The 17997-nt window shown below is 40.8% G+C and overlaps 1 protein-coding gene across 2 annotated transcripts in view; it reads left to right on the top strand.

Moving 5' to 3' along the window:
* Positions 1-17997, top strand: part of LOC106606764 (uncharacterized) — a 423559-nt gene that overhangs the window by 347345 nt on the left and 58217 nt on the right. Inside the window, exon 1 of one of the 2 annotated variants that reach the window (XM_045720039.1) lies at positions 15203-15447. The exons of the other annotated variant lie outside the window; for it this stretch is intronic. The gene's annotated coding sequence lies outside the window, so the exon portion shown is untranslated. Of the gene's footprint in view, positions 1-15202; positions 15448-17997 lie in introns of those variants that run through there. 2 annotated transcript variants of the gene reach the window in all.

Raw genomic sequence — 17997 nt, 5'->3', positions numbered from 1 at the left:
ATGTGTTGACTAGATATAATGGCTTTAGTATGATGCGTTGACGATCGGGAACAAAAGTTCTGCATTTTTATTTGGGTTTACGTTTATTTAAAGCTTTTAATGATGTATGTATTAACGATTTATGTAATGTTTATTTATCAAGTTATAATTTAACTGTTTTTGAGACTGAGTGTTAATCTTAAATATGTTGATATGTTGGTGTGGAGATACATTTATATTATGTTGTGCTTGCATCATTCTCACATGGGTATCTGGGTATTTGTTCAGGTCTGGTGCTGGTTTGTATCACTGTGGAGGGTAGCGAACACAGTAATACACAGCTGTGTCTTCAGGTTGCAGACTCTGCCTTTTTAAAGACACAGAGTTGCTGGAGGGATCTCTTTTTTGTAACAGTATTTTTATTGGAGTTTCACCATTTTCACCCATATTAAGAGATACAACAACAAAGACAAGGCAAAAAAAACAGCACTCACTTACACATATCCGTATGTATGCACGCACGTACACACACACACACCATTTTCCTCTCCCCGCTCAGCGCTTCTCTCACCCCATCCCCCTCATTGCGTCTCTCAATACATACATTTTAAACAAACATAAACAGAAATAAAAAATAAATAAATAAATAAATAAAAATAAAAAAAAGCTCAGTTTCTAGGTAATTTAGGTAAGGTTCCCATACTTTGTAGAACTGATCTGTCTTAGAATGCAATGTACATGTCATATTCCAGCGGCACCCATTCAAATAGTATCTTATGCCAATCTTTAATAGAGGGAACCTTATCACTAATCCACTGTAAAAGTATGTTTTTCCTCGCTGCGAAGGTAAGGATGTTGTAAAGCCTCCTCTTACCCACAGAAGTTACATGCCTACTAGGGAGACCTAACAGTAGAGAAACTGGGTCCAATTCTAGATCAACCCCTAGGATCTTTTCAATTTCTTGCAGAACACCAGACCAATATCTTTGTATTTTGGTACATGACCATAAACAATGTGTTAGGGTGCCTGTATCAGTTTTACATTTAAGACATTGAGGAGAAGAGGAAGAGGGGCTAAATGCATATCTACGATTTGGGGATATATGCAATCTGTGTATTATTCTTAATTGAATTGCTCTAGTACGATTACATATAGATATTGTTTTTGCATATTTCCAAATGTCCTACCACATCTCTTCACCAATAGTAACAGACAGTTCTTTCTCCCAAACTTGTTTCACCCTCTGTGTGTCGACAGCAGAAAAGGGCCTTAAAGCATCATAGAACAGACTTACAGACATTTTCCTTTGTGGGGAAAAAAGCATTCTTTCAATGACAGACATATCAGGGTCGCCAATTAAGGTGGTGCTCTTCAGAATATAATGTCTTACTTGTAGGAAACGGAAAAAGTCCTGCTTTGGGAGTTGATATTTCTCGACCATCTGCTCAAATGACAATAAAATCTTATCCGCAAATAAGTCATTTAGTCTGCGTATGCCCTTATTAAGCCAGGAGTTAAAGCCAGCATCCAGCAATCCTGGGCCAAAATCTGGGTTGTTAAGAATTGGGGTAAGAGCAGAGGTTAGTTTGGACCTTCCCAGAAAACGTTGAACTGACCTCCATACTTTGAGTGTGTTAAGTGTAATGGGGTTATTACAGTGATCTTTTACAGACTTGAAACTTGTGAAAAATAAAAGATCCTGTAAGGGGTATTTTGAAAGAGAAGTCTCAATGTCTAACCAAATAGAGGAGTCATCATTTGTGATCCAGTCAGAAATATAACATAGGTGGGCACACCACTGATATAACCTGATATTGGGCAGATCCAAGCCGCCCATAGAACTTGGCAGCTGCAATATTGCCATCTTAAGTCTTGGCTTGCGTTTACTCCATATAAAGGAACTTAGCCATCCATTTACATCCTTTATTACCTTATTGGATAGTAATACTGGGATCATTTGGATTGGGTAAAGTAGCCTAGGTAAAATGTTCATATTCTAGAGGGATATTCTACCCAACCATGAAATCGGAAGAGAGTTCCAGCGCTCCAGATCCTGTCTTATTGTGTCGAACAAGGGAACAAAATTGGCTTTGTACATTTGTTGGAATTTAGGAGTTACAAATATACCCAGATACGTAAAACCTGAGGGAGACCATTTAAAAGGGAAGGGGGGAGAAGTATTAGGTACAGAGTGAAGGTTACCAAGTGGCATAGCCTCTGATTTAGTTAGGTTAATCTTGTAGCCTGAGAATTCACTGAATAATTAAATAATATTAATAAGAGATGTGATTGAAGTCTCGGGATTAGAAATGAATATCAGGACATCATCAGCATACAAGCTTATTTTATGGTGAACATCACCAATGAGCAGCCCCTGTATAGCAGGCGTTACCCTGATGGCCTCGGCCAGTGGTTCCATAACGAGTGCAAATAGGAGGGGGGACAAAGGACAGCCCTGTCTGGTACCTCTGTGTGTAGAGAAGCTATTTGACCTTAGTCCATTAGTAAGGACAGCAGCCTGAGGATCTTCATATAAAACGTTCACCCATTTTATAAAGTTGTCCCCCAGACCAAATTTATTTAGAGCTAAGAATAGGTAAGACCACTCCACACGATCAAATGCTTTCTCAGCATCTAGGGAGAGCACAAGACCATCCATAGCACTTTGTTGGTAGACTTGAATTACATTAAGAAGCCGTCTGACATTGTTACATGACCTACGGCCCTTAATGAAGCCAGTTTGGTCTCCTTTCACAATTAGTGGCAGTGAGTCCTCTAATCTTGTGGCTCGAATTTTAGAAAGCAATTTTCTATCCACATTCAGAATGGAAATTGGTCTGTACGAGGAACAAGACTCCGGACATTTTCTCTTTTTGAGAATAAGTGATATGTTGGCTTCTCGCAGCGTTTGGGGGAGCTGGTCATTTGAAAATGAGTGGTTAAACATATCACGCAATGGCTCAAGGATCAGGCCATGGAACTCCTTATAGAACTCACTACAAAACCCGTCTGGTCCTGGGGCCTTACCATTTTGCAGATTCTTAATTGCGAACATTATCTCTTTCTCAGTAATAGGGGCATTAACCTCTTACATCTAGACGTTCCGCTAGCGGAACACCTGCTCCAATATCCAATGATAGGCGTGGCGCGAATTACAAATTCCGCAAAAATACAAAAACTTCAATTTTTCAAACATATGACTATTTCACAGCATTTTAAAGACAAGACTCTCCTTTATCTAACCACACTGTCCGATTTAAAAAAGGCTTTAGAACGAAAGCAAAACATTAGATTATGTCAGCAGAGTACCAAGCCAGAAATAATCAGACACCCATTTTTCAAGCTAGCATATAATGTCACAAAAACCCAGAAGACAGCTAAATGCAGCACTAACCTTTGATGATCTTCATCAGATGACACACCTAGGACATTATGTTATACAATACATGCATGTTTTGTTCAATCAAGTTCATATTTATATCAAAAAACAGCTTTTTACATTAGCATGTGACGTTCAGAACTAGCATACCCCCCGCAAACTTCCGGAGAAATTTGCTAACATTTTACTAAATTACTCACGATAAACGTTCACAAAAAGCATAACAATTATTTTAAGAATTATAGATACAGAACTCCTCTATGCACTCGATATGTCCGATTTTAAAATAGCTTTTTGGTGAAAGCACATTTTGCAATATTCTAAGTACATAGCCCAGGCATCACGACCTAGCTATTTAGACACCCGGCAGGTTTAGCCTTCACCAAAATCAGATTTACTATTAGAAAAGTTTGATTACCTTTTGTTGTCTTCGTCAGAATGCACTCCCAGGACTGCTACTTCAATAACAAATGTTGGTTTGGTCCAAAATAATCCATCGTTATATCCAAATTGCGGCGTTTTGTTCGTGCGTTCCAGACACTATCTGAAAGGGTAAATAAGGGTCGCGCGCATGGCGCAATTCGTGACAAAAGATTTCTAAATATTCCATTACCGTACTTCGAAGCATGTCAACCGCTGTTTAAAATCGATTTTTATGCCATTTTTCTCGTAAAAAAAGCGATAATATTCCGACCGGGAATGTCCATTTAGCTAAACAGAGGAAAGTAAACAAAGCTTTCGGTCGACGCGGGCACGAGCCTGAGTCTCACAGTACTGTAACCAGCCACTACCCAAACGCGCTACTTTTTTTCAGCCAGAGCCTGCAAAGCCACGATTCAGCTTTTTACCGCCTTATGAGACCCTATGGCAGCCGTAGGAAGTGTCACGGGACAGCTAAGATCCTCACTCTTCAATAAACAGAGACAAGAAGAACGACACCTTGTCAGACAGGCCACTTCCTGAATGAAACCTTCTCAGATTTTGGCCTGCCATATGAGTTCTGTTATACTCACAGACACCATTCAAACAGATTTAGAAACTTTAGGGTGTTTTCTATCCATATGTAATAAGTATATGCATATTCTAGTTACTGGGTAGGAGTGGTAACCAGATTAACCTGTTAGGGCTAGGGGGCAGTATTGCACGGCTGGATAAAAAAATGTACCCGATTTAATCTGGTTACTAATCCTACCCAGTAACTAGAATATGCATATACTTATTATATATGGATAGAAAACACCCTAAAGTTTCTAAAACTGTTTGAATGGTGTCTGTGAGTATAACAGAACTCATTTGGCAGGCAAAACCCTGAGACAGATTCTGACAGGAAGTGGATACCTGATGTGTTGTATTACCTTTAAACCTATGCCATTGAAAAACACAGGGGCTGAGGAATATTTTGGCACTTCCTATTGCTTCCACTAGATGTCACCAGCCTTTACAAAGTGTTTTGAGTCTTCTGGAGGGAGATCTGACCGAACAAGAGCCATGGAACGATGATGGCCCATTGGACACCTGGCGCGCGAGTTCATGTTGGGTACCCTCGTTCCAATACGTTATAAAAGAGAATGCATTTGTCCACCTTGAATATTATTCATGTTCTGGTTAAAAAAGGCCCTAATGATTTATGCTATACAACGTTTGACATGTTTGAACGAACGTAAATATATTTTTTCCCCTCGTTCATGAAGTGAAGTCCGGCGGGCTTAGATCATGTGCTAACAAGACGGAGATTTTTGGACATAAATGATGAGCTTTTTTGAACAAAACTACATTCGTTATGGACCTGTGATACCTGGAAGTGACATCTGATGAAGAGAATCAAAGGTAATGGATTATTTACATAGTATTTTCGATTTTAGATCTCCCCAACATGGCGGCTAGTCTGTATCGCAACGCGTATTTTTCTGGGCGCAGTGCTCAGATTATTGCAATGTGTGATTTCCCAGTAAGGTTATTTTTAAATCTGGCAAGTTGATTGCGTTCAAGAGATGTAAATCTATAATTCTTTAAATGACAATATAATATTTTACCAATGTTTTCTAATTTTAATTATTTAATTTGTGGTGCTGACTTGAATGCCGGTTATTGGAGGGAAACGATTTCCTGAACATCAACGCCACAGTAAAACGCTGTTTTTGGATATAAATATGAACTTGATAGAACTAAAAATGCATGCATTGTCTAACATAATGTCCTAGGAGTGTCATCTGTTGGAGATTGTAAAAGGTTAGTGCATAATTTTAGCTGATTTTATGGTTTTGGTGACGCCTGTCTTTGAATTGGCACAACATTACACACAACTCTTGTAAATGTACTGTCCTAACATACTCTAAATTTATGCTTTCGCCGTAAAACCTTTTTGAAATCGGAAAACGTGGTTAGATTAAGGAGATGTTTATCTTTCAAAGGGTGTAAAATAGTTGTATGTTTGAAAAATTTGAATTTTGACATTTATTTGGATTCAAATTTGCCGCTCTTGAAATGCACCTGCTGTTGATGGAGTGCACCACGGGTGGGACGCTTGCGTCCAACCTAGCCCATAGAGGTTAAATCGGGTACGTTTTTTATCCAGCCGTGAAAATACTGCCCCCTAGCCATAACAGGTTAAGGAGAGAACTCTGTTCTTCGGAGATAGTAGGGAGCTCAATCTTAGAAAATAAGTTCTCCATTAACTTGGGTGCGTCATTTGGCAGTTACATTTACATTTTAGTCATTTAGCAGACGCTCTTATCCAGAGCGACTTACAGTAGTGAATGCATACATTTCATTTTCATTTCATACAATTTATTTATTTATTTTATTTATTTATTTATTTATTTTTTTGTACTTGGCCCCCCGTGGGAATCGAACCCACAACCCTGGCGTTGCAAACACCATGCTCTACCAACTGAGTTTTCCCCTAACCCAGTTCTGAGGCATATAGATTTGCATATAATTTCTTAAATGAGTCATTTATCAATTTATTTTCATATAAATGATTGCCATCAGAATCAGTAATAGCCGCAATTGACTGTGAGTCAGCTCTCTTTTTAGCTAGGTACGCCAAGTACTTTCCTGGCTTATCGCCATGTTTATATAGCTTTTGCTTGACAAATCTCATTTTCTTTTCAGCGTCCTGTGTTAGGAGAGAGTCCAATGTTGATCTAAGGACTGATATTTCCTTTCACCTCTTAGGGCTAGGGGGCAGTATTTACACCGCTGGATAAAAAACGTACCCGATTTATTAATCTGGTTACTACTCCTACCCAGTAACTAGAATATGCATATACTTATTAGATATGGATAGAGCGGATTATTAGATATGGATAGAGCTTATTAGATATCCAAACAGCGGCGTTTTGTTCGTGCGTTCTAGACACTATCCGAAATGGTATATCAGGGTTACGAGCATGGTGCATTTCGTGACAAAAAAATTTCGAAGCATGTCAACCGCTGTTTAAAATCAATTTTTATGCAATTTATCTCGTAAAAAAGCGATAATATTCCGACCGGGAATCTGCGTTTCGGTAAATAGAGGGAAAAAAAGAAAGACGGGGGCGACCAGTGCACGCGCCTAAGCCCACTGTCCCCTGATCGGCCACTTGACAAAGGCGATAATGTGTTTCAGCCTGGGGCTGGAATGACGACATTCAGCTTTTTCCCGGGCTCTGAGAGCCTATGGGAGCCGTGGGAAGTGTCACGTTACTGCAGAGATCCTTTGTTTTGGAAAGAGATGTCAAAGAAAGCCAATAAATGGTCAGACAGGCCACTTCCTGTAAAGGAATCTCTCAGGTTTTGGCCTGCCAAATGAGTTCTGTTATACTCACAGACACCATTCAAACAGTTTTAGAAACTTTGGAGTGTTTTCTATCCAAAGCTAATAATTATATGCATATTCTAGTTTCTGGGCAGGAGTAATAATCAGATTAAATCGGGTACGTTTTTTATCCAGCCGTGAAAATACTGCCCCCTAGCCATAACAGGTTAAACCCCAGGTCCGTTATTTGGGAAGAATAGTGTCTGCAGAGGGCAGCCGAGTTGACCCAGCCGAATTTGAAGCAGTAAGAGCATTGAAAGAAATCAGACCAGAGACTGTGGGCCAGCTCAGAAAAATGCTTGGTTTACTCACTTACTACAGACAGTACATCAAAGACTTTTCTAGGAGGGCCAGCTGCCTGTATGACCTCCTAAAAGCAGATTCAGAGAAATTACCTGACCACCCACGGAAAACAAAAACAAAGAAAGTAAGTCATGTGGTGCCCTCAAACAAGCCAATCCTGTGGACTGACCAGCATCAACAGGCACTTGAACAGCTGATTGAGTGTTTGCTTCACACACCAGTCTTAGGTTTCCCTGATTTCACTCAGCCATTTGTTGTACACACTGATGCGTCACACCAAGGCTTGGGAGCAGTTCTTTATCAAAAGCAAGATGGGAAGCTTAGGGTCATTGCCTATGGCTGTCGAACTTTAACCATTTCCAGCCGTGTAGCCAAAACTACAGCTGAATGGTCTAATGGTCTATAGAATTGTAGCCAAACCAACGTGGGGACTCTGTCCCGGCGTTCTCTGATTCAATGTATATTTTGTAGGAAATGGGTTTTATACTCTGTGGAAAAAGGGGGTGGTTCTATAACGCCTAATGTGATGTCTGGGCTCACGGGGGTGTGGCCAATGACTAGTTCATCTTTATAAGATAATCCATACTCTCATTTAACTTCACAATACATCTTTTCACAAATAGTTTCATGTTTAATCACATACGTTTCACAATATTTATATGTTAACCAGACAGCTGGGAAATGTACACTTTAAGAGACATAGTTATGTGTGTTTCCTGTCCTTCACGATGTCACCAAATGAAACACACTTGACATGACTGTCCCTTAAGTGTCCACAGACCATTCCCACATTCTCAAAAATATAAATATTGTTTAGTTCTCCCATTTTGGGAATTAGGAGTTTTGAACAAAGAGAAGCTCTTTGTGCTGGTAGACTCTCTCCCTCAATACTGCATGGCAGTTTCTACCAGGTATTTATGACCTGTCGTAAAGTCATAAGACTTATGGTGAGGAGAGGGAGGGCCATGTCGTGACACCTGGTGTTGGTGAAATAGCGAAAACCACTTATTTGAAGGGTGTCCATATACTTTTGTATATATAGTGTATAAGAAAGCTCATAATGTTTTAGATATATACACTGCTCAAAAAAATAAAGGGAACACTTAAACAACACAATGTAACTCCAAGTCAATCACACTTCTGTGAAATCAAACTGTCCACTTAGGAAGCAACACTGATTGACAATAAATTTCACATGCTGTTGTGCAAATGGAATAGACAACAGGTGGAAATTATAGGCAATTAGCAAGACACCCCCAATAAAGGAGTGGTTCTGCAGGCGGGGACCACAGACCACTTCTCAGTTCCTATGCTTCCTGGCTGATGTTTTGGTCACTTTTGAATGCTGGCGGTGCTTTCACTCTAGTGGTAGCATGAGACGGAGTCTACAACCCACACAAGTGGCTCAGGTAGTGCAGCTCATCCAGGATGGCACATCAATGCGAGCTATGGCAAGAAGGTTTTCTGTGTCTGTCAGCGTAGTGTCCAGAGCATGGAGGCGCTACCAGGAGACAGGCCAGTAAATCAGGAGACGTGGAGGAGGCCGTAGGAGGGCAACAACCCAGCAGCAGGACCGCTACCTCTGCCTTTGTGCAAGGAGGAGCAGGAGAAGCACTGCCAGAGCCCTGCAAAATGACCTCCAGCAGGGCACAAATGTGCATGTGTCTGCTCAAACGGTCAGAAACAGACTCCATGAGGGTGGTATGAGGGCCCGACGTCCACAGGTGGGGGTTGTGCTTACAGCCCAACACTGTGCAGGACGTTTGGCATTTGCCAGAGAACACCAAGATTGGCAAATTCGCCACTGGCGCCCTGTGCTCTTCACAGATGAAAGCAGGTTCACACTGAGCATGTGACAGACGTGACAGAGTCTGGAGACGCCGTGGAGAACGTTCTGCTGCCTGCAACATCCTCCAGCATGACCGGTTTGGCGGTGGGTCAGTCATGGTGTGGGGTGGCATTTCTTTGGGGGGCCGCACAGCCCTCCATGTGCTCGCCAGAGGTAGCCTGACTGCCATTAGGTACCGAGATGAGATCCTCAGACCCCTTGTGAGACCATATGCTGGTGCGGTTGGCCCTGGGTTCCTCCTAATGCAAGACAATGCTAGACCTCATGTGGCTGGAGTGTGTCAGCAGTTCCTGCAAGAGCAAGGCATTGATGCTATGGACTGGCCTGCCCGTTCCCCAGACCTGAATCCAATTGAGCACATCTGGGACATCATGTCTCGCTCCATCCACCAACGCCACGTTGCACCACAGACTGTCCAGGAGTTGGCGGATGCTTTAGTCCAGGTCTGGGAGGAGATCCCTCAGGAGACCATCCGCCACCTCATCAGGAGCATGCCCAGGCGTTGTAGGGAGGTCATACAGGCACGTGGAGGCCACACACACTCCTGAGCCTCATTTTGACTTGTTTTAAGGACATTACATCAAAGTTGGATCAGCCTGTAGTGTGGTTTTCCACTTTAATTTTGAGTGTGACTCCAAATCCAGACCTCCATGGGTTGATAAATTGGATTTCCATTGATTATTTTTGTGTGATTTTGTTGTCAGCACATTCAACTATGTAAAGAAAAAAAATATTTAATAAGATTATTTCTTTCATTCAGATCTAGGATGTGTTGTTTAAGTGTTCCCTTTATTTTTTTGAGCAGTATATATTTTTTTACATTTAACCCCTTTTGTTTTTGTTGGCACAACAATAGTTCCATATTCCATGAATTTTTTTACCGGTACCAGGTTACCTTTGTGAGACTTGTGGGCGTCGTAGAACAAATGGAAAACACCATTGTGTTAATGCTGTTTATGAGAGTCTCATCTTGTAGCCAATCCATTGGGACGCTATGCGATTTTCGGGATGTCTACTCGTCTGACAAACACCGCTGTATACAGTACCGTTCCGGATGTGGGTGGGGCTAGGTCTACATAAGGGTGCTTTTTTTTAACTCACAAAAGCTCTGACGAAGGCTGTGAGGCCGATACGTAAAGCTTATTAAAGAGCAGTGATACTATCAAGAGCAGTGTGCGGGTTTCTTCTTTTTTCTCATTTTATTCAACTGTTACCATGCACTTGCAAAAAAGATAGCTCAGATGTGCGAGCATGTAAAATAACACATTTTCATTTAATGCACCCTGTTCAACCCCCCTACACACATTTACAGTATATTACATATGTGGTGTTTGGGTCCACTGCACCCGAGGTTTATAAAAGCGTGGAAAAGTGTGTGTGTGTAGGTGAAAACAAGTAAAAATGTAACAAAAATATTTGCTGTGTGCCTTCACTCTGTCTTCCTCCTCCCTGGACCTGCTTTTTCAACACAGCACCAAGAAACTGCCTGTCTCCCTGCCTGTCTGCCTGTCCCCCGCTTTTCTTGTACTCTTTACCCTTTGTAGTGTGTGAAACTACACAATATCTTGCGGGAACCTTCACAATGTTATTTCAATACATTATTTCGATACATTGTAAACAATTCAGTATTTTCCCACACTCTACCCCAGCCAGGTGCAAATTGGGGGAGGGAAACAACAAATAAATAGCTTTGCATGTGTGGCTCCTTACCACAATCAATCAGTATGGCAAAAAGGAGAGAGAAGCTAGTGTGGAGAGAAGCTAGTGTGGAAGGAGCATCTTCCACTTTCCAAATATGAGGATCATGTCTCTGTCAATTCGGAGTCTGATAGTGAGTTGGAAGAAGAGGATGAGATTGACCCTCAGCCAGCCCCAGGACCAGCCTGTCAGCAACCAGCTCATCAGCAGCCTGCAGGAGGAGAAATATGGATGTCAAAAAATTGTGAAATTGAATGGTCTTCTTGCCCAAGGAATGAGCCACCCCGCATGGCTGCCAATTTGATAAGGATGCAACCAGGGCAGACGCGGATGGTGGTTACTCATGTGCAGGACAAAAGGTATTATTTTTGAACTGTTCATCCCAGACACCACCCAGAAAATTATTCTGGACTGCACTAATTTGCAGGGAAGATGTGTTTTTGGACTCCTTTAAATGCATACTTTGGTGTTCTTATCCCTGCTGGCGTTTTCATATCCAATGGGGAATCCACAGAATACACTGGCAGAGAAGTTTTCCGTGTAACAATGTCTCTGGAAAACTTCCACATTATTTTCAGGATTACCCACTTCAAAAACCGAGACACCAGACCAGCTCGGCAGCAGAAAGACAAGCTAGCTGCAATCAGGTCAGAGTGGAACAATTAGGTCCCCTGTTTTACAACCCTGGGCCCAACAGTACTGTTAATGAGCAGCTTATGCCATTTAGTGGCTGCTGCCCCTACATACTGTTTAAACCCCAAAATGTGGAATCAATATCTGGGCTGCCTGTGATGCTGCTTCATCATATGTGTGGAACTTGCAAGTGTATAAGGGGAAGTCAGATGCAGGAGCCCCTGAGAAGAACCAAGGGATGTGAGTTGTTCTGGATGTGACACAGGGACTCTGACCACAACATCACGTGATAACTTTTTTATTTCGCACAAGCTGGGACAGGAGCTCCTCAAGAGGAAGCTGACAATGATAGGAACACTACCTCAACTGTTGAATATACGGAACAGACCTATCAAATCCTCTAAGTTTGTGTTAACGGCCGACACGCCCCTAGTGTTCTACGTGCCAAAGAAAGGCAAAAATGTGGTACTTATGAGTACGCTGCATAGTAATTGGAGAATCTGTGGCCAGGAACATCAAAAACTAGAAATCATAATGGATTACAATGCCACAAAAGGAGGGGTGGACAATTTAGACAAGCTGGTGACTGGCTGCAGCTGCAAAAGCAGAACCCTACACTGGCCACTTGAGATATTCAACATCTTGGACATCTCGGCGTACAACGCAATTGTCATTTGGATGGTGTTGAACCCAGATTGGAACAGAGGGAAGCTCCAGAAGTGACAGCTCTTTCTCGAAGAGCTGGGCAAGGCATTGGTAAGACCTCAAATCCAGAGGAGGCAACATATCCCAAGGACCCCCGTGAGGAGGATTCAGGAGGGGGATGCTGGTTCCCCATCTGCCCAACCCACAGAACCAACAACTCCAATACCGGAAGTAAGTGTGAGTGATGTTGCATGTGTGTGTCTGACTCTCTTACCTTGGCCTGCTGTAACTATATATGTGAGTGAGTGAGTGAGTGAGTGAGTGAGTGAGTGAGTGAGTGAGTGAGTGAGTGAGTGAGTGAGTGAGTGAGTGAGTGAGTGAGTGAGTGAGTGAGTGAGTGAGTGAGTGAGTGAGTGAGTGAGTGAGTGAGTGAGTGAGTGAGTGAGTGAGTGAGTGAGTGAATGAGTGCAATGTTGGTAAAATTCCTGAACTAAGTGTTTTCATCATTCTAGATTGCAGCTCGTAGCAACAAGAAGAAGCGCTGTGATGTGTGTGGACCCAAGAAGGACAGGAAGACACAGTACACATGCATCAAATACAAGAAATGCATTTGCAACACACACAAAATATGTCCCTCATGTGGTGTGTAGACCGGCTTTAATTTATGTTCAATGGGGCTAATTTATAATTTCTATAAAACATTGTATGTAAAAAATGTAGAACGAATAGCACTTTTATTGCTAAATGTTATCTAGCATAGGTAAATGGCAAATATTAACCATGTATGCTGTCTGTATTGCTGGTAATTGATATAAGTCAACATCTAAGTATTAAGAATTAAGTATTTGTATGTAAATTGTTGTGGCTATATTGTTTTAAAAACCGAATAATGTTGTGGGTCCATCAGACCTGCGAACATTGGATGAATAACAAAAATATGAACACCACACAAGGGTTAACTATCATGGCTACCACAGCATTCTGCAGTGATACGCCATCCCATCTGGTTTAAACTTAGTGGGACAATCATTTGTTTTTCAACAGGACAATGACCCAAAACACACCTCCAGGATGTGTAAGGGCTATTTGACCAAGGAGGAGAGTGATGGAGTGCTGCATCAGATGACCTCGCCTCCACAATCACCTGACCTCAACCCAATTGAGATGGTTTGGGATGAACGCTGAGTGAAGGAAATGCAGCCAACAAGTGCTCAGCATATGTAGGAACTCCTTCAAGACTGTTGGAAAAGCATTCCTCATGAAGCTGGTTGACTGAATGCCAAGAGTGTGCAAAGCTGTCATCAAGGCAAAGGGTGGCTACTTTGAAGAATCTAAAATATATTTTGATTAACACATTTTTGGTTACTACATGATTCCATGTGTTATTGCATAGTTTTGATGTCTTCACTATTATTCTACAACCGTGGATAGATGGTAACATTCACACAAAACTGAAAGTGCAAACTACTGCATTAAACCATGGCAAGGTGACTGGGAATATGGCAGAATACAAACAGTGTAGTTCTTCCCTCTATCTTAAACTGACAGATTTAGATTGATGTATTATGTTAATTACATTGACACACAGGTCAATCGATTAAGGATTTTAAAGGGGTACACACAAATTCACCATCATGAGTAAGAAACTGAAAAATATTTCAAACAAACCCTATTTCATCGATAGAAAACATTTGTCACAGAAAATAAATGATTTGCAGTATGGATCAGATGAGAGAGGTTATTACTACTAAATAAATCAATAGGGAAGTTTTAGGTGTGCCACAGAATTATATATCCCATCAAGGTGTACCACGTTTAAAAAAATGTTGGGAACCACTGACTTCAATACAGGTCACTTACTATGTGTGTAAATGCTACTGGAGACTAACAGGCTGCCAGGCATCAGAGCTGCTATTCACAGCAACACTTGTATTCAGCGCATGAGGCTTCTTCTGCTAACAACTACAGGGAGCTTGAGGACAGCAGCTCTTGTAAACCAGCTAAACACTATCATCTAGTGGTAATCTGAAGTCACACCATGAAGGAAGTATTTTTTACCATAATAATAGACTTTTTGAATATGGAATGAAATGATGGATAAGATGGAAAAAGTCTATCCTATGCATTGTGTAATAAATGGTAAAACAATTTCAGTGATAGGTGTAGAACCTACAGGAGATAAGGTTAATAGCCCAGTGCCAGCTGTGGCCAACCTCCAGAGGGCGAGCTATGCAAACTTACTTCCCTTCCCCCTCTGTATATAAAGCAGCATGTTGCCAACTCATCATTCAACTCATACAATAGTTACTAGAGTTATGTGACATTTCAGAAACCAGATTATGAATACCTGTGGGTTTGGTATTTTTTACACTAGTATGAATATTGGGTGAGAATGAATCCAGTACATTTTCACCAAGAAAGTTACATTTGTTGAATTAATAATTTTTTGAATGACCGCCGTAATGTTTGCAGGAATTTGCTGTGATGAGATGGATCAGTCACCTTCTCAGGTGAAACTGTTAAATTGTCCAGTAAAATCTTTGGGTTTGACATGACAAGCTACTACATGAACTGGATAAGGCAGAAACCAGGCAAAGCTCTGGAGTGGATTAGGAGAAATAAGTCTGGTTCAACAGATGCACCAGACTCCCTGAAAGGCCAGTTCACCCTGACTGAGGACGTCTCCACAAGTACCCAGTTCATAGAGGCCAAGAGTCTGAGATCAGAACACTCTGCTGTTTATTATTGTGCTCGAGAGTCAATGTGACTGAAATTGCTGGGGCAGCTACTCCAAAACCACCCAGTAAAAACTACGCCACATATGCACACGCAATACCTCTGTCACCCACCTAGGGGTCACTGCCCCTTCTTAGAATAACACTGTTCTACAGTATGACGTCTCAATACTGTACAATAACATGTAACACTCCACATTCTTACAAATTCTCATTCATATTCCTGTAGTGCAAAGAACATTTATTTTACAACCTAAAGAGATGATGCACAACTCACTCTTTAAGTTTTATAATTATATATGCTCATCTGTGCACTCTATCCTTTATCCACAATGGACGGTGAGAACGGATTGGCATTTCTTCATATACATTTGGATTATAAAATCTGACAAGATCAACTCTACTGGCTAAAGACAAATTTCCAAGGTAAAAATAAGATAATTTATTGTATCAGAGAGATTTGTGATGACTCCAGGGAGATATGACAGGTACCTGATAGATGTATTGGTCTCTGGTGTGCGGGGAGGTTTTTGTATGGCTGTGTGTCATCGTGATAACTACGGAGGCACAGTGTTGCACGCCTTAACAAAAACCACTGTAGTGGAATGGCTACCTACTATATCATATGCAATTACAAGATAAAACATTTAAATAGCTACTCCAACTATTGGATTCTGACAACAGAATGTATTTGTTTTAAATAAAAAAGAGCAGTATTTTTACATTTTATATAAGAACTAAAAATGAATTTAATCACTGTCTATAAAACTGTCCCAGCGAGGTTCTTCCTTGTTATGGTCAAAATGCCTGACAGAGCAAAAGCTGAAAGCCCAAACTAATAAAATAGTTATAAGTAGTAAAACATCATTTGACATAATGTTCATCAGATTAAAATCAATAAATCATCTTATGGTTGTTTTGAAAAGTTGCACATTGTCACGCCCTGACCTGAGAGAGACATTTTGTTTCTCTATTTTGGTTAGGCCAGGGTGTGATTTGGGTGGGCATTCAAGATTTGTAGTTCTTTGTTCTATTCTATGTTTTCTATTTCTATGTTGTCAGGTTCTAGTTTTCTATTTCTATGTTGGGTTTTGTTTGGGATGATCTCCAATTAGAGGCTGCTGGTCCTCGTTGTCTCAAATTGGAGATCATACTTAAGTAGGGTTTTTTTTACATCTGGGTTTGTGGGAGATTATTTCTGAGTTAGTGTATGTTTCTACTCTGCATCACGGTTTGTTGTTTTTGTTCGTTCAGTTTATTTGTGTATGTATTGCAAAGTTTCACAGTGAAAATAAAATGTTGAACGACACACACGCTGCACTTTGGTCCACTTCTCCTTACGACAACCGTGACACACATGTTTATTCCATCTTTGGCCCTGCACAGAGTGGTGGGGAGGTTTTTGTACAGGGTTAAACCACTGTGCCATATAGCGGGTCACAATGATACAGTCCATGACAAAAACCTACCACCTCTACCAAGCACAGAGTGTGAGAGTGCTGACAGCTAAGGAACACAGACATATATATTCTAATTGTCTATAGGCAGCTAACCTAAACGTGCTGGTACATTTATACACATTATCAACTCAAACAAATGTCCATACTCTTTAGGCCTACTTCAGACAAAGAAATCTCAACATTAAAAACTTTAAAACAGGTATACACTGGGGAACAACTATTTTCTGTACGCTGTAAATCATGTGATCAAAACATTTGCTTGAATTGAGCTTAAATGGTTGTTGTAAATGATGTAGGATTGGAAAAATCATTGTCCACATGGAGACATTGGAGGTTTCAGTGAGTTTAACGGAGGATTCTGTGGCTGTGTGTGACATGGGTTTTTGTAATGGTGTGAGTCACTGTGTATGGGAATGGCCACAGTGATCAACATCAATACAAAAACCCCTCCATGGACATGAGGGTTGACAGAATTGTACTGTCTGCACACTGACTGCACTCTGGACCCATATGGGAGAGCATTTCACTGCTATGAATTTGAATGGTCATATTCTCATCTTCATTTTCTCCATTCCAGTATTGGTTGCTATTCTGCTATTGTGTCCTATGTTTCTGATTTCATACTGATTCCTACTGTGCTGTTTTTAGCCAAATTGTTGTATGACAATCATGTTTGTTTTTCTGACATGCCTGTCCATATAAATATACAGTAGCACTCTTTAAAGGTGGTCTATCCTGACATTTCAGATGTAACAATCATGGTTATCAAGTTGTCCAGACATATAGCTTTATTTACAGGAGGTATCAAATACCAAGTCTCCTATTATAGTCATATCAAACACTGCCTTAGTCCAAAGAGTATTCCTTCTACTGTAAGTTCATTTAGAAACATTCTATATTGCCAACTACTGATATACAGGTATAGCAATGTCAAGTGATCCATCTGAGGTTAGTTGGTAGGCTATATCAATGATTGATGAGACACTTTTATGTTTCCTCCATAAAGACGTTAAACCATATTGTTCATAATGAATTGTTGGGAAACAATATTGTACAGAACACAACAGATGCTTCCTTTTGATATTGAGAGAAAAGGCAACGATGTCTGATGTTTCACACAGCTTCCCTCACTACAGTGTAAATTCCCAGTCTAGACAGGAGAGGGGGTTTTGTACGGGGATGTATCACAGTGCAGAATAACGGCCACAGTGATACAGCCCATGACAAAAACTCTTCCCCCTCTCTAACACTGATGCTGAGCTTAGAGTGTATATTAGGGGCGAAACTAGGTGAAGAGCGTAGTGTGAGTTTCTCATACGTTTGGTTCACCATGCTTGATATATTCATAGTAGTTCTTTAATTATACTGTTTCATCAACATATTTATCATCTGTTAATTAAGGAGAAACATTTATCTATGAGAATTGGACATAAAGTTGGTATGAAGTGGAAAACCAGTTTATGCATAAACATGATTTCCAATTCTATTATGCTAGATTTTTTAAAGTTGATTGTCA

This window comes from Salmo salar, chromosome ssa06 (genome assembly GCF_905237065.1).
Source record: "Salmo salar chromosome ssa06, Ssal_v3.1, whole genome shotgun sequence".
Classification (NCBI taxonomy): domain Eukaryota; kingdom Metazoa; phylum Chordata; class Actinopteri; order Salmoniformes; family Salmonidae; genus Salmo; species Salmo salar.
The sequence above is the reverse complement of the archived record's forward strand: the minus strand, read 5'-3'. Positions and strand labels throughout refer to the sequence as shown.